General features: G+C 42.4%; 1 protein-coding gene across 7 annotated transcripts in view; it reads left to right on the forward strand.

Annotated features, from left to right (window-relative positions):
* Positions 1–14644, forward strand: part of LOC144693363 (alpha-(1,6)-fucosyltransferase) — a 726743-nt gene that overhangs the window by 1531 nt on the left and 710568 nt on the right. The window contains exon 1 of one of the 7 annotated variants that reach the window (XM_078563196.1): positions 10–28. The exons of the other annotated variants lie outside the window; for them this stretch is intronic. The gene's annotated coding sequence lies outside the window, so the exon portion shown is untranslated. Of the gene's footprint in view, positions 1–9; positions 29–14644 lie in introns of those variants that run through there. 7 annotated transcript variants of the gene reach the window in all.

Genomic DNA, 14644 nt, shown 5'->3' on the forward strand with positions numbered 1-14644 from the left:
GGAACGGCTTATGTGCTCCTCGCGACCAGTCAGTATCCAAATTTTAATGGACGGCACACAACTGGGATTGATTTGTGGTCCTTTCAGTGGAGTTCAGAGCCAGCAGTTGGAGGAGGTGCATTGAAGAGGTTGGAGTGAGCCTAACGGAAGTGGTGAGGATTGGGTTAAAGGAAAGAAAGGCATTTATACATAGGTTGCATACAATGGGCATCACTGAGCATTACTCAAGACTAGATGACATTATGAATACAATGTAAAAACCCAGACAGATGCATCTTATTCCTACACTATCAACTCAGTATGAGCCAGAAATGACCAAATTGACATGAGTTCACAGTACCAGAATTAGTGATTGTGGCACAGGATTGCTTTCTGATCCAGTGTTCAGTGGTGCTCCATAGAGATGCTGCATCTGATGCTCAGTCTTGATTCTCACTGAAACAGTGGAACCTTGCAGAATGCATTTTCGCACGTGTGTAATTGTATTTTGGTGTGGTAAACTTCAAAAGACAGTGAATTGACAGAGTATTGCTGAAGCAGCTCTCTGGTCTCGAAATAATGAGCATAAGGAGACAATCTCAGAGTTGGATTGAGTGCTGCATGTATGCATAGTACACATATGAGCCATACTTCAGGTTTAACCCAGGAAAGCAAGCCCAGAACAATAAACTACTGAAATATATTATTATCAGGGTATTAGGAGCAAATTGATAGCTTAAATGACACAGAAGGCAGCCATTCAGTCAGTGCCAGTACCAGCCTTTTGAAAGGACTATCCAATTATTCCCAACCCCCTGCTTTTTCCCCGGAGCATTGCAATTTTCCCCCCTGTCAAGTGTTTACCCAGTTCTCTTTTGAAAGTTATTATTGCATCTGCTTCCACCGCCCTTTCAGGCACTTCATTGCATTCCAGATGATGGATGATGATAGCAGCCTAATGATTGGGGAATTTGAAGTAAAAGCATTAAGGACATTCAGAGGGGGTTGGGATTGAGTGGCCTGTCTTGTGTACTTACTGCTGTCTCAAAATTGTGCATGTGCACGTAAATGATTGCTGTTTTTCTTTTGCAAAGGTGACACTTTACCTGAGATGCCGCATTGTAAGTGCATCAAATGAAACCTCAGATTGTTATTTGTTGACCAGAGTAAAGATGATTTTGGTTTTAATGAGAAAATCATATTAGATATTACGCATGTTTTGTCTGATTGTTTGTAAAGCTGAAATCTGTGCTGCAAATCTACATGATGCTGCCTTACCCATTAGGCAAATCAATGCCTTGATGGATCGAGGGATGAGTGTTAAATGTGATCTGGTTTCAGGCTGTGCGACTGTTTAAAATTAATCTTTTTTTAAAACTTAAATACTGTTTTAGAAATATGGATGGTTTAACACTGTGGTCATAGCCAGTGAGAAGCAATGTTTTATTCTTGCCTATGTATATTTAACTAGTTGGTACTGAAGAGGACAATGCTGTGATTGCTAACCTAGTCGGAAGGATTTTCTCCCAATGTGAATCCCACTGATGGGCTTGGGGGAAATTTGAATGCAACTGTGAATAGATATTATGGTTTCCAGATCACAATGAATATTGCGCCAAATAAGAATGATAACTTGTTTAAGATATAACATTGTTTGATGACTTGCTTTAGACATTGAGACTGTCAGCTGTGTCGCCTGGTGGGGTAGCTGATATTTAAAAAAAAATGCCTGTATTTATTTACTTTACGGTTTAAGTGTTTTTTAAACATGTAAAAAAAAAACCTGTTCAAATTAGGGCATTTTTTTTCTGTGGGATGCCTTCAGTTACTGTCTAAGCGTAGTTATTACCAGGAGATACAGCCTAGCACTAGATGTCGGCAGACACAATATTAGCTGAGGCTGATACCAGCAGGCAGACAGGCATAGAAAAAGTAGGATATTCTGTTTGTGTTTCCGATTAGGCTGTTACCTTGCTCTGTCAGATTCTTTAAATTAAAAAAAAACCAAATAATATAAAGTATGCAGGTTTTGGATGAGGATTCTGGTGATTTTTTTTAAAGAATATATACTTTTGAACTCTGTTAAGCAGTGCAGTGAGTGAATAGGTTTATTTGCCAAGTACTATCACCTGCCCCAAGGCAATGCTATATGCATGACATTCTTTAATGTCAGAAATGTTAATAGTGGATGAAGCTTGCACAGAACCTGTAAATTTCGATCAATTTCAGTTTTTCAAAAGGCTGGAAAGGCTTTCATGCTCAAATTAATCTACCTACTAGCTTCTGTGGCATGACACTTGATAGAATCGAATGTTTAAACTTGTGTATTAAGCGGACACCTCAGCCAAAAATGCAGCTGAGTAATAGCAAAATAAAAGGAAATCTGCTATTGATTTCAGTGCCTTGCAGTTATTTCTGATGTGGATTTTCAAAGTTATTTGGTTGTTGGATGGTGTGGGAGAGGCATGTGATCTGGTGGGGGAGCTGATATAAAAGAAAAGCACGCCTGTATTTACTTACTTTTACGATGTCAGTGGTTTTTAAACTTAAAAAAAAAACCTGCAATGATACTGGTGATGCTGTATGGATTAGCCCTGTTTGAGGGGTGTTATGGCACAGCTGATGGTAAACGCTGAGCTGCTCGAATCCCAAAAGGAAACTTGAAACAACTGCCACAACTGTTTTGCAATTTGTATACATTTCGAGATGGGGGCTTTGAATTCAGTAATAAGAAGGCCACCAAGTCTTATAGGTTTCTGACAAAACTAAATTAAACCTTTTATTTATCGAAGAAATGATTTCAAGCACATAGACCTACAAATTATGACTATGATAACTTCTAAATCCCCTAATTAATCTGACTGCCAGTTACACCTCCGTTAAGACAACAGTAAGACACACAGATTTTAAAAGATCCGGGCAAAGTAACACACAATACCCTGAGCAGTCAAATTCAAAGTGAGTTTTTCTCAGCTTCGGTTCCTTGAAGACAGCAGCTTGAGGCTTACATACTGAAGGCTTTTCTCACTTGTGTTAGGTCTTAGAATGCCTGCCCTTATACACAACCTTCTCTCCTTTATACATATTTTCCCCCTTGAATGCAAATTCCCATTGTTTCACTATGCCTTTGGACTTGACCTCTCTAATAATAAAAAATTATCATAGTACCAATTTTACCAGTACTCTTAGGGAAAAATAAACACACTGTTTATTAACTTCTCCTGGCTAGCTGAAACATTTCACCCGCCTCTTTTGAATTCAAGTTAGTCTGATTTATTTAAAAATGCAAATGTTCCCTTCAAGCCTCACATTCTAAAACTTCCCCCATGTTTACCTACTTAACATTTCAAACCTAGCTCATCTTCTGATACATCAAAGCCTTCAGACCAGCTGACTTTAATTCAATTAAGTCACACACAACACTCTCTCTCTCTCTCAGATCCATAGACACAGACCCTACGATTACTCTGCTTTACAAATTCCAATAACATTATGAAAATTATTATATCTCCCTGACAAGAGGTGACTGAAGATCTATGGATGAAGCAAGGATAAGGCAGCAGCCACTTAGATTCATATAATGCCTTTTAAATTGCAGTTTATCTGAGACTGGGTAGGTGGCCTGATAACACAGGTAGTGGAGAGTTGCAGAGAGGTGATTGAGGAACAGGGCTGGGTGTTGTCAACATGGGCATGGAAGCTAGATGTAAGCCTTTATGTTGCCAAGGGGCAGCATGTCGATGAAGGAGAGAAAAAGACCAAGGATAGATCTTTGTGGCGGGGAGTCTGGGAAGGGAAACCATCGCTGGAGATACTTGACTTATGATTGGATAGAGGGGCACTGAGTGAGGGCAGTCCCACTGCATTGGAGGAGGATGATGTAGCCAACTGTGCTAAAGGCAACATAAAGTACAACAGTCTCTTTCCCTCTTAAGCACACCCTAGGGATCGGGGATGACTCACTTCCATTCTGGTTCAATAACCACAGTCGCGGCCACAGAGGCTGTCCATTTGTGACTCTGACTAAGAACATTTCAGTACTGTGACAATGATGGAAACCTGATTGGAGAGATTCACATATGGAAGGGGTGAAAGAATGAGCCAGGAGAACTGTGGGGACATTAAAACAGAGATTACCAGAAGGGACTATAGAGAGACAATAAAAGGACAATGAATGCGAATCAATGTCTTTATGACTGAACGGGCAGCCCTCCTTGTTTTGTCATAATGATGTACCCAGAAACGTAAGCCAAAGGTTTGCTGACCACTTCATAATGCAAACATTACACTTTTCGGAGAATAGGGAAATGCAAAGATTTTATAAAAGTTAAAACCTGGGTCGAGCCTCATTGTGGCTTTTTACTCAGTGAGAACATCAAAGTAAATTTAAAGCGACCAGTTTTCTTTTGTTTACATGCCATTCACAGCACTATAGGTGTACCCACACCACATGGACTGCAGCGGTTCGAGAAGGCAGCTCACCACTATCTTCACAAAGGCAGTTAGAGATGGGCAATAAATGCTGGCCTAGCCAGTGACACCCACATCCCACGAATGGACATACAATAAACTTGTTTGTAGAGTCAAATTGCAACATGATTGAACTGGATCAAGATCAACATTCATTGTTTACAGCATACATTGAAAATATTTTCTGTGATTGCTACCCAAATGATAATAATTGCAGAACTTTCACTACTTGAGTGTTTAAAAAAAAAAGCATCCGTTCTAACTAATGATTCAGCATTCTTTCTTAGCCATTCCCAGAATAGTCAGGAACCTGTGTTTCTATGAGCTATTCTTAGGTTTTAATGATGTTTTGCAGTAATCTGGGTGAAGCCATTGAGTGTTAAAGTTTCAGGGGAGAGCTTCAGATTCAGAAGCTAAAATGAGATAAGTGTCCGCTGGTCAATTAATTCCCACTCTGCAAGGAAGAGCCTGACAGGAAAGATTTGTTTTATTTTCAATTTATCACTTTTTTTATCTCATCACATAAAGCTGTCACCTTTTTTGTCAAATTCACCACAGAATGGAGGAGAGGATGGGGAGAGTTCTAGGTTGAACTCTTATTAGAGTTGTAATGTTTTTTACATTAATGATAGAAAAGCCTAATATCTAAAGCCTGTACATCATGACATAAGCCAGTGGAAAAAAACTGACTTGGATTTTAAAATCAGACTTCCGTTGTCTGATCTGTGTTACATAAATTTCCAGATGGCTGAGTCCTGGACTGTTGTCAAAAAGCAGCTGAGGGATAATTCTACGAATCGATCATGCAATAGAAACTTATATGTTGTGCTATTGGGACCCTTCACAATAAGGGTCCACATAAGCTGGATGCAATATGTGTCACTCGCCCAATATTGGGTCAGAATTGTTTTTAAAACTTAGTGTATCGTGAGCAGGACCATAGAAGCCTTACTTGTTAAGGGGACTCTTCATTGTCTGACCCTTGGGGTGGAATTTTGAATTGTTTTAAGAGGGCAGCTCCTGGGCTGGGCAGTCGCTTAACCCTGTCTCCCCTCGGGGTGGTGTGCAGGTTTCTTGATGTGAGACTGGCACATTCAGGTTTCGGAATGTGTTGGCAGGTTCTGGAAACTCTTTCGAGTTATCAACAGTCACAGATTGCAACTCTTTCGAGTACAATCACAGTTCTTGGTTTCCGGGAGTGGGACATGAACCCACAACCCTCTGATTCAAAGGCGAGGGTGCTATGAACTGAGCCAGGCACCCCACCCAAACATCTTTAAATGGCCACTTGAGGCCATTGAAGAACTTGTCGGGTCATTGGGGGGGAGGGGACAGACTTGGATTTTTGTTTTACGGGTCGGGATTGACACGCTGTCAGAACCGTGGCTTGGAGTGGGGGGGGCGGGGGAGAGGGGCGATGAACATAGTTGGGAGTGATCTGCAGTGGCGGGACCGAAGCAGAGGGCAGTATTGAAGAAATGGCCCTCAAGTGTTGGCAGCAGCAATGATGCAGAATTGTGCGCAACAGCAAATTGCTGAGACACGCTGGAGAAGTAGGATTCAATACAGGCCAAATTAGAAACACATTCTGGTAACACACTGGCAAGAGTATTAGCATCTGTAAAAAAAAATGGGCAGGTTAATATTTAAACTGCAGGCCCTTCTTATGGCTACCCTTCCTTAACTCTCCTCCTTTGGATTCATGTTTATTTTTCCTCCTGCCTTTGGGAGGTTTCTCTGCATTAAAGGTGTTACGTGAATGGAAGCTTTTGTCGTTGTTAGAACCAAGTAGATCTGCAGCTGAGAGGGTACTCTTTCTTTTCCCTATGGGACGGTTCATGGACCTGCTGCCTGCTTTGGTAGCACGGTGGGGGGCAGAGGGCTTCCTTGCCCATGCTCTCCGCTAAGATTGTGATTCCATTTTGTGGATGAACAGTAGCCTCAGCCCACCTCTGGCTTGGTCCCGCTTACTTTCCACATCTGTCATCGCTAATTAGGTGGTGAAGGTGACTCCTGGCTAATTAAGCACTTTGTATATCAAAATTAAGGCGTGTACACGTTTCCATATGGTGCAGCGTCAAGACCTGGAACGCATCCAAGGTTAAGGCTCTGACCCGGCAATTGAAATCTTGCCCCTGATGATGGTCCAACATGCCCCCTCCCCTCACCAGCATCTTCCACTCTGGACCATCATAGCCCAATTTTCAGGAGATAGCTTTCAAAGAAGGCAACAATTTATATTTACTGTATATACCTGTGGAAAAGCCGACCCATGATTTTTGACTTCAAATCATTTTTCACATGCCTCACTTAAAAGTCGACCTTACTTTTCCAGGGTCAAAATTTCAGAACCAAAGTATAATCCTGGGGATGGTTTAAGATGGTTTAGGACGTGAAAATCACAAAAATTGTCAAAGTGCATTTCATCACATTCATGGGGTGGGAGAGTCTGTTTCTATTGAGCCTGTTGTCTTCGTAAAGTAAATGATGAATAATATCAATTCTTTAATGTTGTTTTTCACGGGCGGTAAGCTTCATGGTAAAACCTGGATGCGGCTTGGTGTCTGATGAAGGAGAGGTAGAAAAAGTAAGTGCAGTTTTTCGAACAATTTATTCTTGAAATATTTTATCTTTTTCTGGGAATTCTGGTTATCATTTTTATTTGAACCTGAAAGTAGAATCCTAGTTGTTACAATCGACTCTCAAATGTGAGTCACATAGACTGTTCCTTCTTCAGGAGCCTTGCCCTAAGAGGGCATTGGCAACCTTGGATTTCCATTGGATCAGTCCATGTTGGAAATGTGGAAATCGAAACACAAGAAGATCAGCCATGATCTTATTGAATGGCGGAGCAGGCTCAAGGGGCTGAATGGTCTACTTCTGTTCCTATTTTTTATGTTCTTATTATGCTTGGCAAATTATGCAGTGGTTTGCCATTGCCTTCTTCAGTATGGCTGATCAGGAAACTCTCCTGCTCTTGCCGCCTGCTATCAGCCACATTGGAAGGATTTACAGGCTGATAATCAACCTGTTTGGCCACATTATGAACGCCCCTTTCATGGCCGCTAAGTCCTGAAGTGGGATTTGAACCTGGAGCTTCTGGCCCCAGAGGTTGTGATGCTACCTCTGCGCCACAAGACCTCCTCTCATGTAGACTACGCAATCCAAATCCGAAATTTAGAAGTCGAAGAGCAAGAGGGTGGCTTTCACTTATCAATTTTATGAATTACTGGTGTTTTCATCATTCCTAATGGAATTTTTTGTTTTTTACTTTATTCCGTTGATTATTTAAAAGATGAAAATCGATGATGGGATCTTGTTGTACAATAGACAAGGCAAATAATGACTACCAACAGTTGAAAGCAAACCTATGACATTGTATTTGATTGAGCAATTGTAGCTTATGGATTTCACTTAAGATTTTGTTTTGATCTTTGTTTTGTGCCGAGTGGGCCCAAATCAAGCACACATGTCACCCCTTCAAAGATTATTATTGTAAGGATTAACCCTTAAATTTTGACGTGAAAAAAAAATCGGTTTAAAAAGTTTGACTTTTACATGGTTTTAATGTGATAAAAGATCTTGTCTGCTTCACAGGACTTTATAAAGCAAACTTTGGCGCTGAGTCACTTGAGATATTAGGGCAGATTGTTTGTTTAAAAAGCTAGGTTTTAAGGAGTGTCTCAAAGTAAGGAAAAAGAGGTGGAGAGGTTCAGGGAGGAAGTTCCAGAACTTGGGGCCTTGGCATCCAAAGGCACAAACACCAATTGTGGAGCAATGAAAAAAAATCAGGGATGGGCAAGAGGCTAGAACTGCAAGAGCTCAGAGGTCAGGGGAAGGTTGTCGGGCTGGAGGAGATTAGAGATAGGGAGGGGTGAGGCCATGGAGTTATTTGAAAAAGGAGGAAGAGGATTTGTAAATTGAGGCATTGCTTAACTGGGAGCCAGTGTAGGTCAGTGAGCACAGAGGTTGTGGGTGAATAGGACTTGGTGCAAGTAAGGTCACGGGCAGCAGAATTTTAGATGACCTCAAGCTTACTGAGGGTAGAATGTGGGAGGCCAGCCAGGAGTGCATTGGAATAATCAAGTGTATAGGCAATAAGGCATGGACAAGGGTTTCAGCAGTGGATGAGCATGTGAGCCAGGCAACGTTACAGAGGTGAAAATCGACAGTTTAAAGTGGTGCAAGAGAATTACATTGGGAGCTTTGAAATTCTTGAAAATTACCTTTGTATCAAGGTTGTTTTCAAAAATAGTTTTCTTTTTGCATGAGTACTCAAGATTAGAGGATTTAACCGAACTGTCTGTTAAAGGTGTGACTATTTTAAATGAAGACGATGAAACCTAAGGTGTCCGAGGTGGAGCATCTGGTGCTGTTATATGGGAACAATGTCTTTGTCTTTGCTGAATTGTCTATAACAAAAAGATGAGCATTCTGATATTGACAGTGATATTGAATAGTGTCTCCGGTGTCCGAGCTAGAGAGCAAAGGTCTTGTGGAAATAATTATGCCAAACTCCTATCCAGATATTGGGTCACAAGATGTGAAGGTAGGGTTACCAACCCTCCAGGATTGGCCTGGCATCCCCAGGAGTGGAATATCAATCTCCAGGACATTGCTGTGTGTAACCCTGGAGAAAAATCATCAGGGCATTAAAAAAGATAGAATTCCTTCTTCCTTTTCTTTGTATTTCTCTTCCCCAGATATAAAAATATTGAAAATGGGTAAAAAAGGCTTTTCGGCTGACAGTCAAGCACCATCCAATTGGGTCATAAGTCTTTTTGCTTTCCAATTAGCATAGTGCATCACAACTAATGGCTGGAGCATGGGAACAAGTCATGTGATGAAACCTCCAGGAATACATTTAATCACAGTTGGCAACTCTATTTGAATGCCTTGTCTCTGTAATGGGTTGATAACCCAGCTGGGTGTTTGACTTAAACAGGCAGGATTGCTGATTTCAGAAATGACTGCTTCCTGATATGTGAGAGATGATGGAATGTACGACCGGAGATGGTTGAAGGAAGGAGAGTGATTGTGAGAATGGGCACGTGTGTTGGTTTAAACTCACTGCTCGTGTGGAGGATGAACACCTGCTTGGCTGAACGTTGTCTTGTTTTTTAAAATTCGTTTATGGGTTGTGGGCGTCACTGTCTAGGCCAGCATTTATTGCCCTTGAGAAGCTGGTGGTGAGCTGTCCTCTTGAACTGCAGGCCATGTGGTGTAGGTACACCCACTGTGCTGTTAGGGAGGGAGTTCCAGGATTTTGACCCAGCGACAGTGAAGGAACAGCGATATATTTCCAAGTCAGGATGGTGAGTGGCTTGGAGGGTGGTGGTGTTCCCATGTCTCTGTTGCCCTTGTCCTTCTAGATGGTAGTGGTTTCGAAGGTGCTGTCTAAAGAGGCTTGGTGAGTTTCTGCAGTGCGTCTTGTAGATGGTGTACACTGCTGCTACTGTGCGTTGGTGGTAGAGGGAGTGAATGTTTGTGGAATGGGTGCCAATCAAGTGGGCTGCTTTGTCTTGGATGGTGTCAAGCTTCTTGAGTGTTGTTATAGTTGCACTCATCCAGGCAAGTGGGGAGAATAATCCATCACACTCCTGACTTGTGCCTTGTAGATGGTGGACAGGCTTTTGTGAATCAGGAAGTGAGTTACTTGCTACAGGATTCCTAGCCTCTGACCTGTTCTTGTAGTCACAGTATTTATATGGCTGGCCCAGTTCAGTTTCTGGTCAATGGTAACCCCCAGCATATTGATAGTGGGGGATTCAGCGATGGTGATAATATTGAATGTCAAGGGGCGATGGTTAGATTCTCTCTTGTTGGAAGAAAAGTCATTGATGAAGCTGGTTGGACCAAGGACACTATCCTGAGGAACTCCTGCAGTGATGTCCTGGAGCTGAGATGACTGACCTCCAACCACCACAACCAACTTCCTTTGTGCTAGGTATGACTCCAACCAGCAGAGAATTTTTCCCCTGATTTCTCATTGACTCCAATTTTGCTAGGGCTCCTTGATTCTACACTTGGCCAAATGCTGCCCTTGATGTCAAGGGCAGTCACTCTCATCTCACTTCTAGAGTTCAGCTCTTTTGTCCATGTTTGAACCAAGGCTGTAATGAGGTCAGGAGCCGAGTGCCCTTGGTGGAACCCAAACTGAGCATCAGTAAGCAAAATATTGCTAAGCAAGTGTGCTTGATGGCACTGTTGATGACCTGTTCCATCACTCTACTGATGATCGAGAGTAGACTGATGGAGCGGTAGTTGGCCAGGTTGGATTTGTCCTGCTTTTTGTGCACAGTACATACCTGGGCAATTTTCCACATAGCTGGATAGATGCCAGTGTTGTAGCTGTACTGGGACAGCTTTGCTAGGGGCACAGCAAGTTCTGGAGCACAAGCCTTCAGTACTATTGCTGAAATTTTGTCAGGGCTCATAGCCTTTGCAGAATCCAATGCCTTCAGCTGTTTCTTGATATCATGTGGAGTGAATCAAATTGGCTAAAGATCGGCACCTGTGAAGCTGGGGACCTCCGGAGGAGGCCAAGATGAATCATCCACTTGGCACTTCTGGCTGAAGATTGTTGAAAATGCTTCAGCTTTTTTTTTTGCACTGATGTGCTGGGCTCCTCCATCATTGAGGATGGGGATATTTATGGAGCCTCCAGTGCGTTGATTAATTGTTCACCACCATTCACGACTGGATGTGGCAGGACTGTAGAGCTTGGTTCTGATCTGTTGATTGTGGAATCGCTTAGTTCTGTCTGTCACTTGCTGCTTATGTGCTTTGGCACACATGTAATCCTATGTTGTAGCTTCACTGGGTTGACACCACATTTTTAGGTGTGCCTGATGCTGCTCCTGGCTTGCCCTCCTGCACTCTTCATTGAACCAGGGTTGACCCCCTGGCTTGCTGGTAATGGTCGAATGGGGGAATACGCTGGGGAATGAGGTTACAGATTGTGGCTGAGTACAATTCTGCTGCTGGTGATGGCCCACAGCGCCTCATGGATGCCCAGTCTTGAGTTGCTAGATGTGTTTGGAATCTATCCCATTTAGCATGGTGGTAGTGCCACACAACAGGATGGAGGGTGTCCTCAATGTGAAGATGGGACTTTGTCTCCACAAGGACTGTCTGGTAGTCACTCCTACTGTGTGTGAGCAAATCGGCGGGAGTAATGTGTTGGTGCATTGGACAAAGTTTCACGTACATTCCGTGTGGGTGTTTAGTTATATTTGTTGAAGATTAGTAACAAAATGGTTTGAGGAATAACAAGCCTTTAGGTAACGATCAATGTTGTTCTTGCAGAACTGCCTGGAGGTGCAAGGTGTGAGTCCCCTTTTCTGTGTTGCTCCCCATTTCAGTGGGAATTAGTTTGTTTCCATTTGTCACCTTTTTCCTCCTTTTTTCCCTCATCCCCACCCAGCCTCTGCAGTCTCCTTTTTAGTCAGTAGGGCTGAGGCCAATGGATTCAGCATACTGAATTTCAAATCCATTTTTTTTCTGCCCTACACACATTGATAATGGTAAGTGCTCTAAAGTAACTGATCAACAATGGGCAGAACTGTGCCCGGTTGGAAAGATATATTATTTATATGAATTTCCTCAAGTTAATTTGCAATGCTGCCGATTTGGAATTGAACTTGCAGTTGGTAGATTTTGACGGGCAGTTGTCTGGGATCGGCGATGTTGTGATTCAAAGCAGGCAGCTGTCCTGTGGCTTGATTGGACTCAGCATGATTGAGGCCTACCAGGCAGTTTAAGCTCTGCCTGAGAACTCTGCTTAACGCGCACTATTCCCTGATACTGCAGTGGGCAATGATTTGATTGCGTTACTGCCTTATAATTAACCACCTTCTGTACAATCCCATTCTGTTTTTATTTGGAAATTAAGAACTGATCTTCTGTGAAAATGAGGCCCTTTATGACTCTGCTGACATTTTTTCAGCCAAACCTAGTTGTTTTTTTCAATCAGATGTTTAATTAAACATGACATCAAAAAATGCTTTATTTTAAAGCCTTCTGGATGAATTAATAGTCAAGGGCTAACATGTCTTTAATTGAAGATTACGTTTTGTGGATCTGGATTATTCATGTCTGAAATGTGTTATTACTTTATTCATTTGCATTCAATGTATTGGTTTGCAGGACTCAATTAAGCTGGTGCATATTTGTATCCAGTTTGCATATCTACAATCCCCCTAATCATTTCTAAGTTGGAGCTGGTACAGTGATACCTAAAGTTATGAAAGCTAGTAAAAGCACTTCAACTTTTACTTAGTAACGTTGCTTTTAGTCTTCCTCTGTTGAACTTGCAAAATGATATGAACAGTAAACTATGGAAGGGACTTATAGAATCATTGAATGGTTACTTGGATTGAAATCCAGCAAGGCCTGGATAGAAATGTTGGCTGTAAATGTCCAGTGTGGCCTTCCTGGTCAGTCAGGTGGTCAATCCCACATGAATTAGAAATAAACTGCCTGTTGCACACAAAGGGCCATAAGGTTTGGGGAATGTTAATGTGAATGCTAATGTGCAGAGGAACTTCCAATATGGTCTTTTGGCCAAACAAATGCAAGGAAAATGTTGAGGACAACACCAGGAACTCATCATTGATTCGTCAATCTGACCTAAGCATTTGACTCAGTAAAAAGTGAGGCTTTGTGGATTGTGCTCCAATGATTTTGATGTCCAAGAAACTTCTTCACTACAGTGAATTACTTCATGATGATACGATTGCTATTGTCTTGAGTGGAGGTCTGAAACAGACACCTTCATAATGCAGACTGCGGTCAAGCAAGGCTTTGTGATTGCCCCTGTACTATTTACAATCTACCTGAAAGGCTATTCACCTCATCCAAGGTCAATTGCCCTCTGGTGTCAGTATTAAATATTGTCCAGATGGAAAACGCTTTAACCTCGATCACCTCCATGCCAAAACTGAACTGGCCACTCTAGATATGTGGCGGATGACTGTCGTGTTGTTGCCCACTCTGCACAAGATTTGTAAGCCACCCTCGATCTCTTCAACTCTGCATATAAGAAACTAGACCTATCCTTGAATGTTGCCAAATCAAAACTCTTATCAACCCACACCTGCTTGGCCAAGTATTCCACCTCCCATATAGGTTGAAGGAGAGTCTCTGCAATATGTTGAGTACTTCCTATACCTCAGCAGCCACCTCTCTCAAAAAGCCACCATTGACAAGGAGATCCAGCACTGGATCAGCGGTGCCAATTCTGCCTTCTACAAACCACCTCTGAGCATTTGACATCAAAGGTCCTAGTATACAGAGCAATTGTCACCATACTCTTGCAGAGAGACCTCAATTATGTATCAGTGACACACAAGAGCGCTAGAGAAATTCCATCAGGAATGCTTGCACCACATCCTCCAGATTTAAATGGGAGGATCATTGAGCAAATGCTAGCGTCCTTCTTGAAGCTAGCTCCACAAGCATCCAGGCAAAACTCAAATACAGGGGGCTGGAGACACTGTCCGCATGACTAAAAATGTCTCCACTCCCCGCCAGGTCCTGTTTTCCCAACTCTCAAATGGCTAATGTTCCAGGGGGGACGAAGAAAACACTTCAAAGACGTTCCGAAGCTCTGAATGAAGTGCAGCAGCATTAACCTTGACAACTGGGCGGAGCTTGTTACCAATTCCTCAGAAAAATGACAACTTGACCATCAAGCTGCATTATGTTTTGAGTTCCAACGCCTTATCGATGAGGCAAAGAAGAGGAAGCAAATCCAGAACTCCGGATCCCACTACCTCATCGGATGCCCTGCCACATGTGTCCGAAGAATCTCCGGGTCGAGAATCGGCCAGTTCAGTCAGGTGAAGACCCGTGGCAGAGACTCACGACCCTGACTAGACGCCATCCTTGAATTGAGGGACGGTCGATGACTGGTGCAACAGCAATAAGTGTGCTTTGTCAAGATGGGAGTTGACATACATATTTGAGTATAACAGAAGCAGCTGCACAGTATATCTGATAATTGACCAGACAGTGGTCTTTGACATTGTTCGATTAAAATGGTGACACCAACACTTCTCACTTTAAACAGGAAAAAAAATGACCAGTCAAAATCCATTTTCACCACCCACGGGATATACAATCATTCAGAAGTGCCTCATGCTCCAGTCTGAGATTAAAGTGTGTAGTCGTGTATACATGTAAGACTCATAAA

This window comes from Cetorhinus maximus, chromosome 18 (genome assembly GCF_964194155.1).
Source record: "Cetorhinus maximus chromosome 18, sCetMax3.hap1.1, whole genome shotgun sequence".
NCBI lineage: Eukaryota > Metazoa > Chordata > Chondrichthyes > Lamniformes > Cetorhinidae > Cetorhinus > Cetorhinus maximus.